We start from the raw sequence: 16,777 nt of genomic DNA, 5'->3' as shown, positions 1-16,777 counted from the left end.
TGGGTTTTGGATTACGGTCTACAAATGATTAGCTGAAGGGAGGGTGGGGGAATTTGTCTACTCTACCACCCGCTTTGACAGGTAATCAGCGCTAAGTAAAAGGTCATATTTTGTGCAACAAAAAAAAAAGCCTAGCTGGTAACTTTTGGGGACAAAAGCTGAGCTTTATTCAATTGCTCAATTATATTATGCAGAAATACTATTCATGGAGCATAAATAACACTCAAATTAGGCTTGTAGACTTGTAAGTACTCCACCTCCCAGAAACAAGCCTGAGCTTCTTTCATTACAGCATGTTTTTCACTAGTCATGAAAAATTAAGCATAGTGCACACTTCAAACACCAGCTCTAAAAACAGTTTATTGAAATGTAAAAATGTCATTCGAGAAGATTATTACATGCTCTCAGACACCCAACAATGAAAAGCCTACAAGAGGTCACAGCCTACAGATCCAGCTTGATACAAATCTTAACATTCACATTCTAACATACACTCTGAGGGTGGAAACGTTAAAAACTAAATCTGTATTACCTTTGTGTAATGAAGCATGGCATGAATGCACTAAAATTAACTTCAGCATTCTGAGCTACAACACTGCCTGCGGTACATTCTCTATTATGTGGGTCATCTCTTCTCACTGTTTATGAGCACTCACAGCCCCATAAAGTATGCCTGCCGTACTATGCAGTCCCATGGTGCTCTGCAGGAGCTTTTAACACACATATACTGTACCTTCACTGATCCTTAACTTCCGCAACTCTACAGCACATCTCATATCTTATCTATGAAGCAAAAAAACATGTGTTTTACAATATTTCAGATTGAGAACTGTAAACATGTTTTCCTTACAAAGCCTTTCATTCTTAGCAAAGGAAATATAAGTTACAAGGATGTAAATCTAGTTCTATGAGTATGTGCATAGCCCACTAAAGGGCTTCAATTTATCCTGTAAGCATGAGGATTTGCTGCTTTTTTGCTGGTTTACTTTATCTTAAATGTTATAATTTTAAGTTAGACAAAGCTAGTGGCGTTGGGACTCTGGGAAATTTTTACCATTCATCATTTATAGACCAAAGGATAATCAATTTTTATAATGAAAATAATCATTAGTGTCAGTTGTGATCAGACTGAATGTGAACCAAAATATTACAGGCAGTGCAAATTCATAAAAGTCGAAGGATGACGCACAGAATGGATTCTAGGTGTCATTAAATCAGGCATAGACTTGTCAACTCATGCTGAAAATATTTCAGTTTGTGCAAAAAAAATAAGTGTGATCATGCTGAGCTGTATGAATATAAAGAGCTGATGAATATAAAGAGACATGAGCAGAGATGACATGAAGGAAAATACCAGAAACAACTGACGTTCCTGTCAAGTCTGGATGTCAGTCTGTCACACGCATGGAATCGAACAAACATCTGCACTGTCACATCCATTTGCTGGTTGTAGCTGCTACACTATACATATCAGTATTAACATATGGAGGCGTCTATACAAGGTACCTCACTCAGATTTATACACCACCTGCCTCTACCAAAACTAACTTTTTCTTCCACTAAGTTTACATTAACCAGGTTGCACATAATGTATTCAATATTATTATTCAGGACTTCACTGTATTACTATGAACTGTTACTATAAACCGCAACAGAATCTCTCAATTAAATGGACTGTTTCAACAGTGCTGACATATTCAGCCGCAGCAAGTAATTACATCCAGTCACAGAGCAGGGTGGGGCAGTGATTTACAGCAGAGGTGGATGTTGCCTAAAACAACCACCAGCTAAGCCTGCAAACATAAAAATTTTAAGACATAATGCTTTTGGGAAATAAAACATTGCTTTTCCAAGAAAAGGAGCAGAGGTGCTATTTCATACAGAAAATGCTGGATATTAAATGAGTGCAGTGATTAGATGATGAGATGAAATGTGTCAAGATATGTGCGGCTTACTGCCTCTGCTCAACAGGAGAGTTAAAAAATATCTGATCTTGGCCCATATTCATTAAGCATATTAGAGTAAGAAATCACTCCTAACTGATCAAAAATACTCAGAGTGATGCATTTTTGAGCAAAAAAACAAAACAAAAAAAAACACCTACATTTCATCAACTTCCCTAACTTAGGAAATCACTCCTCTGCCAAAATTTAGCAGAACCTAAGAGGTTTCCTCAACTGTTGGGAGTTGCCCAGAGATGGTGTCAGGAGAGAGACTGATGGCAGAGAGATGATTTGGGAACACCGTTTAAAAGTAAGCTTATTAAAAGATAATTTTGACAACATTTTTGAGACTAACTTTGTGCATGATGCCAAAAAAAACACAGGATTTCTCCTTAGTAACTAATATCACAATATTAAAACTATTTTGGAATGGGGAAAATGCAGCTGTGTAGCAATGATGATTGTGTGAAACAAAATGAGGCTCAGTGAGAACAAACTAACAATTCCCCCTGGCTGATTGTCACCAGCATAATGAAGCTTATCTCAATGTAATTATTAAAGGTAAAATCACAAATAGTCTTTTGTTCTTTTTTGAATAATAAAGGAGATATTACATTTGAAAGAAACATTGTGTTCATATTGTTATGGTGCATTTCTCAAGACTGGAGGGACAATACAGAATGTTCCTTGCATATAGGGAGCATGCAACGGGCGCAGTTGAAAGTGGAAGTGGACAATGGCAGAGAAAATTAGATTACAGTCAGTTAGAGAAGTTTCAACATCATCACTGAGTGTGCCGGTGTGATATGTGCAAGATGTGGCACTATAGGCTGTTAAACAATGGGAATGAATGAGAGATCTGCTGATGCAGATCATTTCACACAACTGAATCATAGTATGCTAATTTCCATATAGACTACATTACTTTTTTATGCGATGTGAGTCTTGTCAATTTTCATTTACAGTTTAAATTTGGGCTGTACATTATATCGATTTTTTTTAATCATCATCGCGTTATAATCATTCGCCTTCCTGTTCAGTCCAATTTGTTCAATAAAAGATTTATTTTTATTTTCATTTCAGAAATTTGTTGTATTTTAGAATTATATATTAGAAGCAGCAGAAAGGCACAACTTAGTACACTTTAGTATCTGATTATGAATCACAAAGAATATTGTTAATGTGATATTCAACAATGTTATTATCTAAATGGCCCATTTGTAAACGTCAATGAGTTTAAACTGACTTTGTAATCATATTTTTGCATACATATAACCCTAGTAAGTTACCCTATACACACAAAACCTACAAGCACTTCTAATAATTAAATACATAAAATACTAACATATACTCTAATATTAAGACAGCCAGTAAAACAGTAAGAAATCTACAACACAACATCATTATAATTTCTACCTTGAGAGTCATAAAACAGCGATGTAACACTTTCTCATAGAGGTAGTTTTATGCCTTGCAGAGAGTCAGTTTAATAAGCTTCATAAAAGGCATCACTTTCAGCAGGATTCCTAATTGGTTGGACAAAACATGTAATTCCTAAGACACTCTGAGATGTTTAATAATTACAGGCCCTGGGCAACACAGCACTAAAAATCAGACTTCAGTTGTTTTAAAATCCACCCTCAGAATATACTGGTGTTTTCTTTCATCACATCACTGAAAACAAAACTAGTGAATCTGACAGCAGACAGACCAACAACACAGGAACAGAGATACAAACTGCTGCTTCCCCTCGACTGCTCTTAAGCGTGCAGCTATTTTTCCCAGCAGGAGTGTTTTTCCCTCGTGGGATCTGTGACATGACTATATGATGTGTATGTGAAACAAGTGTTCGGAATGGAAGGCCCCCCTCAGCCCCTCCTTTCACTCTCGGATTTCACTCAAAACTCAGCCATCTGTCTTTCCTGCACGAGTCAGGGACAGAGAGCCAAAATCAGATTAAAACAATACTTTGACCCACTCGCTAATCCCAAGATCTGTTTCAGTGTAGCTCACTGCAGCCGTGGAGCAGAGAGATTCTGTGCTGACTGAAGCATTTATGAACAAAATGGGCCATAAATACCCCCCGAGAATACAGGACAAATATTTACAGCTATATTATCTGTTTAATCACTGCCAAGGCATTTAGTGCAGAGAAATGGCAGGCTGACACACTGCTGGTTAATCCTCAGGTCACTGCTGGAAATAAACCTTCTGTCATCCATGTGACAGCTGAGCCAGATGTGAAAGCCATCTAAATATATAGTACAGAGGTCAACCTTAACATAAGACTAAAAATAACAACATGTCATGCCTTTTAGTAAGTCAGAGGGCATTCTAACGACTTGAAAAAACAGGGTTAATAGTCTCATTAATGTTTTATTTTTTACAAAAAGGAAAAGACCACAACAAACTAATAACACGTAAACATTTTGAATGCAACCTTGATAGCTAAGAGACAGGTATGAAACTTGCGTCACTCTTCATTTTAAATACTAACAAATTATGTGTAAATGCTGTAAAACTGGCCTTGCAAAGCAAAAAGCTCACAGGGGAACTCAGACCAGTCTCATGGTCTGGGTGATGATACGTCTACAGGACAGTGATGTTTACGTGTTCCTGATATACAATAAGAACATCTTATCAAAACTCCTGTGCAATACCAGCTAGAGGACAGAGAGAGCCAAGTTTCAGAAGTCACTCTGTGTTTTCGGGATTTTCCATCTGTAGAAAGCTGCTGCAAAGACCAACGGAGGATACAGTTCGTCTTTGCAGCCACACTGCAAAATTCTAGAGTAACTCAACTAAAACTTTTGTTGAAATGGAACATTTTTCTCGCAATAACTCAAAAGACAAAATCAAAAAGACTAATTTAACACCAGACTGAAAAGCAGTATTTCACTGCCGTTTTTATTCTGAAAAAGACTATATTCCTACTAAGCTGTTAACATGACTGATGAAAATTAATATTCCACTAATATTCATGTTTACATGCAGCTGTGTATACTTCGACTAACATGCCTTAACATGTCCTTTCATTAAATAAAAACATGGAAAAGTAGAACAGCTGGAGCTGTGGTGCCATTTTGCTTCTCTGCGTCAAAATTGGATTCTTTCAAAGTTTTCCACCTGTGGCAGACATGCTCGACCATGCATACACAGCCTGCCTCTTTCATCCCTTCAACAACCACTGCCAACCTCTTGAAAAGATTGACATTGCAATATTTGGGCATATCCAAAAATCTGTTGATATCCAAGTCTTTCACAATGCTTCAAGTAGGTATGTTTCTCCTTTCAACCAGAAATGTGGGCATGCATCTAAAACAGACAAGAAGCCATGTGTTGCAAACTATGGAAAACCCCCAACTGAGATGCATATTCTGACTGCACTGTATGGGGAAGCCTCCTTAAACCTGACTAATACTGGTGTATCCCATGTCTTTATCAGACAATGCTACTGGAAAAAAACCATGGCTAATTCAGAATATCCAAACAGCATATGCTGTTAACATGACCTGTATGAGATACAAATTGAGTTGGGCGTGGTTTCCTTTCATCTGGCACGCAAATCAGCACGTCATTTTTGCCAACTTGAATTGATTGCTCTGTGTGGCACAACGTCAAAATACCATCTAGATCAACAGCATCCTTAACAATCCTTACTTGAAAAGGTCCTGCACTGTCTCTGCCAACATTTAAAAACCATGAAAGAGATTAAAGTTCATCACAGCATCTCTGCCACCTGCTGCTGACTGATTGTCAGCTGAAACAGACTCAACATCATAGCTACGTAACAAGTGGCAAGCTGGCAGGGCCAAATGAATATCAGCCCATCAGCACGCCCTCCATGGAGTACACTCATACAGCACTGCAGCAAAGTGAGAGCTTAAACCACTGGAGGGCGTGCTGATGGGCTGATATTCATTTGGCCCTGCCAGCTTGCCACTTGTTACGTAGCTATGATGTTGAGTCAAGCTGCACTTACAGTTTACATTCATGTCTGTGAATACATGGTGCTTAACACACATCAGGGTGTCCCACACATTCATTTATTTGTTGCTAGCTGCCACAAGTGCTATTGGAATATACTGTTTGGTTATTCATCGACCACACTGTCAGAGCACAGCCTCATTTAGTGACACTTAACCATTCGTTCTGCTGGGTCTCAGAGTTTGCAATCACTCCAGCAGCTGCTCCTCTCATCCATCCATCTGATGTGATCAGCTCTGAATAATCAGTTATCCACCCTACAAGTCAAAAACTGCAGCTGAGAAAAAAACTCTGAATTTAGAGAGGGGACACAGACGATCTATTCAGTCATTCAGGATTACCGTGCGTTCACACCAAACGCGATGTCATCGCCCGTAACGCGAGTATCGCGTCGCTTGATCACAAATGTCACCTTTTTGATCATCGCTTCAATCGCGATGACGCAACCCTCCTCCCGCAATTTTCTTCACCTCCCGCTATTTTCTCGTCAACCGTGGCTGAGTTAACTACCGTAGCTGCTCTTTATCTGTTGTGGACATCTGATTTGGATCGGAGACCCAAACGCCACCGTGTCTGGGTTCACAATATCCTCCAGAAATGCACACAGCTGGGTGAATATCATCACCTCCTGCAAGAGCTGCGTCTGGATGACGGTCGTTTCCAGCGGTATTTCAGGCTGACGCTGGCCCAGTTTGAGGACCTGTTGGCCCATATCGGTGCGAGGATCTCCCGCCTGTTGAGGACCTGTTGGCCCATATCGGTGCGAGGATCTCCCGCCTGGACACCAACTACAGGCGCTCCATCCCAGCTGCGGAGCGCCTGTCCATCTGTCTCCGGTTAGTTGCTTATAATTTCTTTATGAATGGTTGGATATCAATGCTGATTGGATGTCGCGGCACAGCGTCACGCAATGTCGCTTGAAAAGTTCAAATTTTTCAACTTCAAGCGACACACGCGATGAGGCGATGGACGCATCATCGCTTCATCGCGTCGCTCTTATCGCCTGAAACGCGTCGCCCAAAGCGACATCGCGTGTCATCGCGTCATTTACATTGATTTTGAATGGAAACTTGTTGCGTTCATCGCGTCCATCGCTTTTGGTGTGAACGCACAGTTAGTGTCATGGATTCAGTATCTGACCAAATGCCTCCCCCTCTGTTTCTGAGATATGACACTGAATTGTGGAACACTATGATGTCATAGTGACATTGACTGTTGACCTTTTGGATATAAAATGACATCACTTCACCATTTTATCCTAGTAGACATTTGTGTGGAATTCTGACATGAAATTTAGCGTATGAATTCTTAGGTTATGGCAAAAACATGTTTTGATGGGTCACAGTGACCTTGACCTTTAACCACCAAATTTAAATCAGTTCATTGCTAAGTCCAAGTGGACGTTTGTGCCAAATTCTAGGATATTCCTTCAAGGCCATCTTAAGATACCATGTTCATGAGAATTCGATAGACATAAGGTCACAGTGACCTTTGATCACCAAAATCAAATCAGTTCATCATTGAGTTCAAGTGGTAGTTTGTGCCAAATTTAAAGAAATTTCCTCAAGCTGTTCTTGAGATATCATGTTCATGACAATCCAACAGATGGGGTCACAGTGACCTTGACCTTTGATCACCAAATTCCAATCAGTTCATCCTTGAGTCACAGTTGACGTTTGTGCCTAATTTGAAGAAATTTCTCAAATGAGGCTTACTAAGTTGAGCTTTGTGGATAGCGTAACAAACAATGTCATACCTATTAATTTCAAAAGAATGAAGGCATATGAGGAAGCTCCAACTTGACCAAACAATTGTTTAACTTCATCACTCACTCACTCACTCACTCACTCAGTGTCTCACTAAGGGACAGACATTCACATATATAGCGCTGGCCCATACTTTGCTGCAGTCCAGCCAAAAATCTTCTGTTATGACATTAAGCATGTCTTTTTACATTGTGATATCAATACCTTTACTTCTGATAGCATGTAGAAATAGACAGGAAATGTGAGGGATGATATCCTACAAAGGTCTCTAGCTGAATAATTAACAGGGACGTTGCAGTGATCTGGTAATCCTCTTAATCCCTAGGCCAGCATGATGACTGAGTTCAAATTGCAAATTATCTGCAGATTTTCTGTAAAGTCAAATACTGATTCAATCCAGTAATTTAATTGAACTTGCCTTTGACTCCACGTTTGCGTCAAAAATTAAGACAGAATCTAAATTTTCCATTACTAAAGAAGTACAAACTCAAATGTATCACATGTACTTTATTTACTCGCTGCCTTTGGTCTTAGATTTTATGTTCAGTACAACCAGAGATGCTAAATATCTAAGCATCACTACAAATACTATTTTTTAAATAGCACTAAGTACAAGAACCACTTGGTTAAATATGCATGTGTTGCAGTGTGACTGGATTTAAGGATGCAGCTGCACAACAAAGAAGAAGACCCTCCCAGATGCCTCAGAGCTGGAAGACCCTTGCCAGTCTGTTAGCCATAATCACCTCCTGGGCCCTTCTTCATTGTCCAGGAGCACTGAGCAGAAAAAGCCTCTTGTGCTCTTCAGAAAGATGCCTCTACCCTTTCAGTGGTATCTTATAATGAGTTCACCACCCGTGGGCTCACAAATGCATTACCACAACAACACCGTGACACCACATGTGGTCGTTACAATCTTACATGGTCCCTCCCACTTTATTTAAGTATAATTAGTTTATTACAATTGGGATTTTATTTCTGCAGATTTGGAAATCATTCCTTTGTATAATAATATACTGATATGAATAATTAATCACAGTAATATTGGTAATAGTATCATTGACCTGTGCTGAAAAGAAGACGAATGGTATAAAAATAAACCACCTATTGACCAGTTAGACAGGTCAGGTTAGTCAAACTTATCTGGAGGAGAGAACAAAAGTAAAATGGTAAAATTAATACTGAAACAGTCTGTTGTAAACATTCATTGTAGTTTACAGACTGTTCCTGCACTGTACTTACTGTAGTTGTTTGCACATACAGTTTCCTGTAGGGGTGGGAATCACCAGAAGATCCACGATACAATATCATCACGATAGTTCAGTCTCAATGCAATATTACTGCAATTTTAAATATGTTGCAATATACTAAATATTGCAATAAAAAATATTGTAGTTTATTACCTTTACTCAACTGTCCCCAAGGGAAACTTTGTCAATACATGTTCTATCTAATGAGATAAAGTCATCTCATTTCAGCCACTGTTTTGCAGCATCAAAATGTATCACGTGGACTGAAAATGTAATTGATTATATTTTTCTAGTAGGCTACCTAAAGTTTAATTTGTATTTGTGATATTAGTAATTTTTATAATTTAAAAAATTAATACTTTGCACTGTGTGATGAAACGATATTGCCAAACAAACAAATTGCAATACTATGCTGTATCAATTTTTTCCCCCACCCCTAGTTTCCTGTGCAATAAGGATTATTGTTTACATGTTAAGTGTCCTTGCTGTTAGTTTTACCTCCAAATAAAGCTGTTTAAAGCAGTGGATCATAACCTTTTTGGTTTGCAACCTCTTAAAATAAAGCTATTTCACTTTGGACCAATTCTTCATTTTTGCATTGCTGCATATAAAGTATTTTGAGTCTTAAAGAGGTAACATTTTCCAGTTATTACATAAAGATTTTTGTAAAAAAAACAAAAAAAAACTAAAATTGCAAAAGGACAAAAAATGTGTTGCTGATCCTCAGGTTGGAAACCACAGGTTTAGACCACGTGGATAATCTTTCTGACTACCATGTTCCGTCCCCCTCTGGCTTTTTGTTAGGCTACATGAAAATGCATAACACACCTGAACAAACACATATCACATGACCATTCACGGATACTGGGCATGCATGTGCTGGTGTAAACAGGAAGCAGATTGACTACCGTGCAGCTGGTTGCTTAGTTACAGAGATGTGGAAAAGTAAGACCAGACAATTCTTTGCTTTGCCCAACAATGAGGTGGAACCATATTGAAAGTAACACAAATATAAGACAGTCAAAGCCGCAGAAAATAAGTTGGGAGTCATTGCAAAGCAAATATGTTGACATATTAGAGTGGTACCAGGAGTATTATCCATCGCCATGGCAATTGGAAAGGGGTAGCCACACAAGAAGGATGAAATCATAAAATGTTTGTGGGCCAAGTTATAATGTTTTAACATGACCTGTCATGAATGATAAGAACCAATCAGGAAGTAAACGTGGGTCTATGTGCCATCATTTTGTTTCTCTGTTTTTTGCCCATCCAGACTAAAATGCAACCCTGGAGTTTTCAAACACAAACAGGGTCAAACACAGCATTTTGAAAAGTCTCTGTTTTTAATGGTTCCAAAATGTCGGAGTAGTGTGGATTGCATGTGTAAATGTAGCCAGGGTGATGAGTTTTAAAGCAAAAATGTATTAGTGTGGTTGTAACCTACTGTTGTTGTGTTCTCAGATCTTAACAATTAACTTGACAAGTTCATTGTTATCATACAGGAACTAATAAATATGATGCCCAAAACTATGAAAATAACATCCAAGCAGAAATAAACTGGAGTTATTTCATGTACATCTACAATGACTCCCACAGACAGAAAGAAAGCATTCACCTGCTGCACATACATACACCAAAACATAACAACAAGCAGGAGGAGATGTAGCTGGCCATGGTGCCTCATCTCCAGCTGGAGAGAGCTGAGTGTCAGCTGTGGGGCAGAGCACAACACCCCCCCTCACACACACACACACACACACACACACACACACACACATAAAGTACTGGCTCTATCCCGCTGCACCAGCCTTTTGTCTCTTTTCACATTGCTCTTGAAAAAAAGCGACCATACACCAACATTTCCCCCACTTCTTAAATCCTCTGCTCGGGGAGAACTTAATGACAGCAGATGCAGTGTCTGAGAAAGAGCGAGGGTTTGTGCATGGCCCTAGAGTTCATTGTTTCAAGCTACCAATAAAGGGTTAAGTGGGATTTAGAACCCCTTCAAGGCTAAAGACCAAAGAAAGCTCCTTTTCTAATGCCACAGAGCTATTCACTTGCACCTCCAGTGCCTCACTAGGAAGCAGTGCTATGACAAACAGTGTGCTAATCCCAGGATCTATCCTATTATAGTACCACCTGGGGCTGGGTTTAAAATTCTAATGTGTAAATCTCATTCCACAGTGATATCATCTCCTTAAAACACAGCATTAACATCATAATTTAATATAGAATAATGGTCAAAAGGCGCTGCAAAAACTAATGTGACATTATTCACATTGATTTTCACTCACAAAGCATCATGGGAATAAGCAGATCTGTTTACATGCACTTGACAACAAATGCTCACAATAGGCATCATCTCACCATCTGACAGAGAAATCTAATAATTGTCTCTCATACAGTGTCTAGTTTCTGGAGCCTGTAAAATACCCCCTCCCCCCCCACCCTGTGTCCCATTAAGGCTTATTATGTGCCCATTATACACCTGGTGACCTCTGACCTCGTCAGCACTGTGCCGTGCTAATCAGCTCCCTGGGGACGTGAGCAGACGGACAGACGGGTAAGGCAGCGTGGGTGCATTCAAGTTCTTCACACTGAGCACACACAGCAAGACTACATGTCGCTGTATTCAGGTTCAAAGCTTCCATCTGCGATTCATACTGTCCAAAGTTTTTAAAGTTGTTTTTTTTTTATAAAAACAGGTATTTGTAAAATGGTCTCAGTCCATGGAAGGCCATCTATTCCTGCTTGTATCAAATCACAGATTTGGAAACTGTAAACCAGCTTTTACCAAACAGCAAAGCTGGATGACTAGGAATTCGGGAAAATGAATGAATCATCAGTGTAACTTAATCTCACATGAATTCAATAGCTCTTTGACACCCGGGCCTAACGTCATCATTTCACAGAGCCACTTCTGTCACTGCGGTAAGTTCTGTCGCTGTTTCACTGTTATGTTCAGTTCAGAACCAAACTATGCATTACTATGCAGCTTGTAAAATTTAATAAATGGTTATATGCCTACTTCTGTGAGTCAATTATGTACTATGAGTCTTGAAGGCAATATGACTAATTCAATTAAACTGGTGCTCCATGCACTGAGTAGGTTACTGACTACAGTTGTATACAGGTATTTAGTTCATGTCATACCCTTTACATTATGGTACCTCTGCTTTAAAAGGGGCACTACACGGACTTTCTCTACATATCAAAGTCAATTTACTCAAAATGAGTGTTATTCCTCTGAAGAGTTGTACAAAGTAGAAAACTTTATACATGTGTTTGGATATAAGTCTGTAACAGTTGTATGTTAGCCTATAAAGTAGACTCTGGAGGAACTTTGTAGGGGTGGGAATCACCACATCCATGATACCATATTATCACGATACTTAAGTCACGATACAATATTACTGTGATTTTAAATATGTTGTGATATGTTACCTTTTTTCAACTGTAAGTTTTGTCCCAAAGGAAAACTTTGTCAACATCTGTTTCATCTAATTAGATAAATTTTCAGTCTGTTCATCTCACACAATTGATTATACTGTATTATTCGAGTAGGCTACCAAGTTTAATTTGTATTTGCATAATGAATGAATAATTTCTATTAAAAAAAACCTATACTTTGCACTGTGTGACAATACGATATTGCCACACAAAAATATCATGATACAATGCTGTATCGATATTTTCCCCCACCCCTGGAACTTTGTCAAGTCTGACGAAAAAATCTTGATGGTTTGAGGTGAAACCATACATCAGTCTGGATCAGTACATCAATTTAATGAACAACAATCCAATATTATCAGTGCAAAGTGAAAGCATTGATACAAGTCATAATTTTTAAGGTACACCTTTACATCGGCAAATATTGTATCATTGTCCAAGGAACCTGCAAATCATGATAAAACTTGTGGTTTACACCCCGACTGATGATGAAATCAGAGTTAGGGGTAACATGTAGGGTTTCTTTTCCAAATTATGGTTGCATTAACTGTTTCTCACAAACATACCGTGTCTATCTTTGAGGCCTGATAAATGCCTAAAGTGCATTTCCTTAAAAAAAATAAATAAAAGGATCCGGAAAAAATCCTCTGCAGATCCAGTCTGGACTGAATTTGAGGCCAACATCGTTTATATTACATTGTTAACTTTCTAGAATTCCTCTTTCCTCCCTTTACTGGTGCATTGCTAAAAATCAGGGTCCCACTCTTGAAGACAATGCTTCACAGTAGTCACTTTATGGTGTACCCTTAATTCAGACAAGTTTAAAGACTCCGAATTAACAACAGAAAAGATGAATGATACGGGTATTTACCAGGCAAGGAGGTGTTTTTGTCAGTCAATATTACAGGAGTCAGAAAACAAGGTGAAAACTTAAGTTTTGCATTATCTTACTTGGTTCATTTCTAGTGGAGGAACTCAATCTAACAAGAAAAGAGTCCTCATTTTTGTGGTTATCCCTTCAGGCTCCCTGACCTCCCCTGACACTGAAGACACTGAAGCCTCATAAACAAATCCCATTCAAATAAAAGTGCACTTCATCAAGGTTACTACGAGCTCATAACAACCACTTCTTATGTCCTCTGGGTGTAGGTTGCTGAATTGTGCTGAGGTATTATCATTATAACACATTACTGACCGGCCTTCCCTAATGAGCTCATATCTTAAACTGCTAAATACCCTCAATTTGAACCCTTGTAGACTTAAATATTTAGGTTAAGCCTGAGGCTAAGTTGCACGCTGCAGAGGAGATTTCACTTAAGCCTATTTCATTTCACATTTTTATTTTTTCAGAAGTTGTAGCCTAATTTACATCAGATACAGCACCCAATGTCCTGATTCATTTTTAATTGCTTCACTTCATCTTGTTTTCAGGCATCTTTCATATAAACTTGGTTGCACTGAGCCCATCAGAGTCCATAACAAAGCTCTTAAAAATAGTGATGCATTTTATAAGAGTATTATGCTGTAACATCAGCATTTCCCTACTGGGGAATTATGTTACTATAATGAGATAACAGAGGGGATGTCTTGGCAAGGGTATTAAATAGTGAGCAGCAAGTACACTTAAATACAGTAGATTCCTTAAGTGATGTCTGAGAAGGCATGTCAACTCAGATTTTAACTAAATCTTATCTTAACCTGGATTCAGACCTTCATTTCAGTAGTCACATTATATCAATCACAAAATCAGCCTTCTCCCATCTTTAAAATATCAAAAGATTCAGTGACTTGATGTCTAACCATTATCTAGAGAAACTTGTACATGCTTTCATCACTAGCAGACTGGACTATAGCAATGGACCGTTCTCAGGTCTGCCTGAGATAGCAATCAGACAGCTTCAGCTGATCCAGGATGCAACTGCCAGGGTTGTAACAAGGACCAGAAAGGCTCAGCATGTAACTCCAGTTCTCACATCACTACACTGGCTGCAGTTTCTGCTTGACCATAATTCACTAACTGGTTTGGATGCAAAATACTTATCAGATCTCCTGACCCTGTATAAACCTCACAGATCTCTCAGGTTCTGGATTACTGGTTATTCCCAGAGTAAAAACTACACATGGTGAAGGTTCTTAAAGACAGTGGGGAGCACTTTCAAATCCAAGCTGAAGACCCATCTTATCACCATTGCTTTTGATTAATTCTCTTTAAATCATTTTTTTTTGTTTGTTTGTTTGTTTGTTTTTCATTCTATGGACAGTCCTGTTGTGTGTTTTTGTGTGTTTTTCCTCTGTATGCTTTTGCCTGTTGTTCCTGTTCTATGTGCCCTTGATTGCTTGCTTTTATGATTTTTATCATTTGTATCTTGTGCTTTTACCAGTGTAAGCTGTAAAGCACTTTGGGTTGCCTTTGGGTATTAAATGTGCTATATAATTAAATTTGCCTTACCTTGCCTAAAACATGACAACGTAATATAACAGGTATGACAAACCCAATAAGGATTACAGGGATTTCTAACCGTATCAGGTCACAGAGACGCCCACCCCAAGTTTAAAAGGAATGCCTTAAGTGAATACAAGTGACTATAAGCTTAGCATTTAGCTACAGCCAGGCTGTAAAGTATATATAAACGTTATTATGTTAACTTGGAGTAAGGGGGTTACGACGAGGTACTTCAGGAACAGTGGTTTAGCGACTATAATAACAAAAACATTTATTTTAAGTTCGCAGTAAATTTACCAGAACAAGCTAACATGAAGCTAAAAGTTAAATAAAAGTTACTGTGGGAGCTAACTAGCTTACATTATGTAAATATTGCAGTGATTTCTGTCGAGGTCGGACTGTAATTCAAGTCAGCGGAGTCCCAACATAGAGCTCGTCACCTCCTCTCACTGTAACGTTACGCAGTACAAAAACAAGCCGTGTAAACCCTGATATTTCAGAGGAAAACACGAAAAATGAGCAGCATTGATAAAGGACACTTACCTCGAAGAGAAATAGTCACACAGGTGTCTGTTCGGACGGAGACGGTGTTAGCTAGTTCCGACGGTCTCGTGAGCGCACGTTGTTAGAGAGGGGAACTACAAAGTGAAAACACACGGTCGCTTCTGTCGCCCTCCCCGCCGCCGCTGCCGCCTCCCTCTCTGTCCAATTTGCATGTCAACAGAGCCGCTGACAGACTCTGTCAATACGCTGAAACGAGAGGAAGAAGACACAGTACAACTACAGTCCAACTTTCACCTCAAATGAATGAATTCCGGTTCAAAAACATTCCCCCCGTTTGACCCTTGGCAGCAGTGCCGAGGAACTACTTGCCCCAAATAGAGGTCGTGTTTCTCCAGTACTCTATGTCATTTACCAGCCATTAGACTGGTGACACAAGTTTTCCTTTTAAAGCCTAATGAAATCATAGTGGAGTGTATTTTGGCAAATAAACTGCTATATAAACCACAAACGTTGTCTTTTAAACATAATAAAATGTGGTCCAACACAAAAGCAAAGAACAAAGTGTAGCTCACATTTGATTTGAACCATTAGAATGATGCCAGTGATTTAATATTGCACTTACATAAAAACTGGAAACCTGGAAGAGAAAGACTTTAAAAAGAATGGTTAAAATTGATGCAGCGCACTTAATGATAGGTCTAACTTTTAGTCCCTACAGGCATGGGCTGATTATAACACAATGGGCCCCTGGGCACAGATATGCAAAAGGCCCCACCACCTCTCTAAGGAGCAAGACACAGACTTTGTGGTGGTTTTACCTCTTTTTTCTTGTTGTTTTGCATCTCTTTGTAGTCATTTTGTTACTCTTTGGGATCATTTTGAACCTTTTTATGGACATTTTGTGTCTCTGACTAGCCCCTTTTACACTGCCTTTTCAAGGCGGGAATTGCACACTGTTGTACTGCCTCACCGTTCTGTATAAAAGGTACAAACGCAGAATGGGGGGACAGAAGCCCTTTTTAAATAGGAATTGTGCAAATTTGCAGGAAAGCCCAATCAGTCTTCTTTCAGCATTGGCAGTATTAAAACAAAATCGGGAAGAGCAGCAAAATGCTGCCTGCCTACTTTTGTTCATACAGAATGCGCCTTTTTTGGGGCAATGGGGGGCGTGAAACATGTAGCTCAGAAGCATGCACAGATAACTTTGTCTGGATGGACGACGAGGTGGAGTTGCTACAGTAACAGATCTTCACTTCACTTCAAATCAACAGGGTGAGCAGCGCAAGCAGAGCGACGTGTTGGCATGCCTAGTGACTGGAACCGTAATGCGCATGTGCGAAAAGTTTTCAGAGGAACTGCATATTGCACGTTTACATGACAATGAAGATGCTGCCGTTTCCAAAACGTTGCACTCTGGAACCAGTTTTCAAATCA

General features: G+C 39.1%; 1 protein-coding gene across 3 annotated transcripts in view; it reads right to left on the bottom strand.

The window, feature by feature from the left end:
- The window catches only part of ankrd6b (ankyrin repeat domain 6b), a 60,945-nt gene extending 45,404 nt beyond the window's left edge, over positions 1–15,541 (bottom strand). For all 3 annotated transcript variants that reach the window (XM_050058471.1, XM_050058474.1, XM_050058473.1), the window contains exon 1: positions 15,383–15,541. The gene's annotated coding sequence lies outside the window, so the exon portion shown is untranslated. The remainder of the gene's footprint in view (positions 1–15,382) is intronic.
- Positions 15,542–16,777: the final 1,236 nt, after the last annotated feature.

The sequence above is a fragment of the Epinephelus moara genome, chromosome 12 (assembly GCF_006386435.1).
Source record: "Epinephelus moara isolate mb chromosome 12, YSFRI_EMoa_1.0, whole genome shotgun sequence".
Lineage (NCBI taxonomy): Eukaryota > Metazoa > Chordata > Actinopteri > Perciformes > Serranidae > Epinephelus > Epinephelus moara.
Note: the sequence above shows the minus strand (reverse complement) of the source record. Positions and strands in the feature narration are given on the sequence as shown.